This window comes from Stegostoma tigrinum, unplaced genomic scaffold (assembly GCF_030684315.1).
Source record: "Stegostoma tigrinum isolate sSteTig4 unplaced genomic scaffold, sSteTig4.hap1 scaffold_50, whole genome shotgun sequence".
In the NCBI taxonomy this organism is placed as follows: domain Eukaryota; kingdom Metazoa; phylum Chordata; class Chondrichthyes; order Orectolobiformes; family Stegostomatidae; genus Stegostoma; species Stegostoma tigrinum.
Genome location: NW_026728430.1, coordinates 2,205,062 through 2,207,517, shown reverse-complemented (window position 1 = coordinate 2,207,517; position 2,456 = coordinate 2,205,062). Strand labels below are relative to the sequence as shown.

The 2,456-nt window shown below is 45.4% G+C and overlaps 1 non-coding gene across 1 annotated transcript; it reads right to left on the bottom strand.

The window, feature by feature from the left end:
• Positions 1-1,187: 1,187 nt before the first annotated feature.
• Positions 1,188-1,260, bottom strand: trnai-uau (transfer RNA isoleucine (anticodon UAU)). Its single transcript has one exon. It is a non-coding gene; the product is annotated as a tRNA-Ile (tRNA).
• Between the last annotated feature and the right edge of the window lie 1,196 nt (positions 1,261-2,456).

Below are 2,456 nucleotides of genomic sequence, written 5' to 3'. Positions count from 1 at the left end.
TTGAAAGAAATTCTTGCTATCAGTTTAATCAAACTACCAAACTCCATCACCACCCACCCCCAACACTATAAACGGCTCCAAAGTTGCCAGCTGGTCGGTGGAAATGTGGAAAGGAAACAAAACAGTGAACCCAGTCTCCAGCTTCCTAAATCTTTCATCACACTTTGTGATTCAGACTCAAGGGAAAGCAAAGGATGAACTTTCTGATTGAGCAGAATAAGGCAATGCACCTTTCCCTTCTTTAAGGCACGGGGACATTGACTCTGATGCTCTCGGTGTCATTAGCTGATCTGAGACATCAAAATAGTCAGAATTCAACGTAAAGATCAGGAATACAAGTAGAATCTCGGCTCTGGCAGGATCAGATACTTGGGAACAGACAAGAAGTGGAAAGGCTCGAAGGGAGGTGGCCCTGGGTTCAGGAGAGCTGGCTTCTTGTGACATGGATGTCTCTGCAGTGGGTGGAATAAGACTCTTTATGTGTCTCCACTATGAATGTCCTGACTTTGTTTTGGAAAAGTAAAACTGGCAAACGACAATTGCTATTCTTGTGAAATCACAATCTTACTCTGAAATTTCATTGCCCATCCCTCATTACTCCACAGATAGCGGTGATGAGCCACTTTCATGAGCTTCTTGGCATGTAGGTAGAGCCCGTTTGCCATTAGGGCAGAAATTCCAGGATTTAGACCCAAGTACACTGAAGAAACAATGGTGTGTTTCCAACTCAGAGAGGTGAGATGCTTGGCGGGTGGGGGCGGGTGGTGGCGTGTGGGTGGTAATTTTCCTTTGTATGTGCTGTCATTGTCCTTTTAGACGGAAGGAAACTCTCACTGGGCTGATTCTGGCCGATTCAGAGTGAGTGTTCTCTTTGTAACCAGGAACCTGTCTACAGCAACAAAAGGGAGCATTCGGCGGCTGCCCCGGATTTGTGCTCCTCCCCCGTTGTTCATCTGCCACTCTGCAGTTTATACTGCTTCACCTCGCTCTTCTGGCCAAACATCACTCACATCAGCTGCTTCCCGCCATTCCAAATGGTCTGCCTCAATCACAAGGAGGGGCAAACAGGAGCATGGAATTTCAGGGACGTTTCTGGCCTGTGGAGGAAATGATACAGTCATATTTTCAGCTAACCTTTTCAGGGGATCTTTCGATCTTGGATGCAGAAGATGGAGAATAATTACCAAAGGCCCCTGTGAGACTTGAACTCACGACCCCTGGTTTATAAGACCAGTGCTCGAACCACTGAGCTATGGAGCCAGAAACGCAGATGCAGCAAGAGATTCTCATGTATTAGTAATGACAAAGTATTAGATAACTGGAGATGATTATAATCAAGACGTAACAAAACCAAAACACAGCAGAGGGGCATCACATGCAGAAGGACGGAAGAATACAAAGCTGAATCAGATAGTGTCCTGAGTGACGTAAACAGATCTTTCCTGCTAGTCCAGTGATTACAATTCAGTGCCGTCACTGTCTTAGCCTGTTAATAGTCATCATTTACAGTAACAAATACGAAGTATTGACTGATCTTTAGAAGCAGAATTATGTCACTGGTCAGTCAAAATCGATTCACTCCATGTTACAGTTCCACATCAGCAATGCCAGCTGTAACTGCCGGATGTGCAATCACTTTAAAACAAGAACAGAGGGGAGGTCAGGAAAAGTGAAGGGCAATGGTAGTTTGTGAGAGGTGACTGGAGGCCAATTGCAGCCAGGTTCAATGTGGGTGCTGAAGACCAGTCTTCACTGTTTACCCTGGCATACAGATCGCATTGGATCAATCACACAAGGACCCTCCTTTCTGTGTTATCCTTTGCAGTTCGCAACTCGGGTTAGAGCCTCAAGGGGCTCGGAAACTTATAATTCGGCAACTAACTCAGGCCAGTGGTGCACAAACTAAGCTGTGTCGGCACACTATTTAAACGGGCCATCACTCATTGCAATGACCCAGAACTATGCAGAAAGAGGAAGAAAACCAATACAAAATCTTCGCTTTGAATGGATATCCCTGCAATTTCATCCGCAGGTGCTGACTAAACAGCAACACGAAGAGGACACATTATGCCCTAACACACTGGACACACTGCCACACATCAAGAACATATCAGAACTGACAACTCCTATGACCACTAGGAATTACAGTAGCACACAAGCCCAAAGCCATGCTACGACAAGCATTCTCAAGGATTAAAGACCCCATACCCACGACATGCAGAACTGACATTGTTTACAAAATACCACGCAACGATTGCCGCAAACATTATTTCAGACAGACAGGAAGGAAACTAGCCATCAGTGTGCATGAACATCAGCTGGCAGCATAATGACATGACAAATTTTCCCTAATATCAGTACACCCGGATAATGAAGGCCATCAGTTTAACTGGGACAACATAACCGTAGTAGTGCAATCCAAACATAGACACACATGGGAATTCCGAAAGGCATGG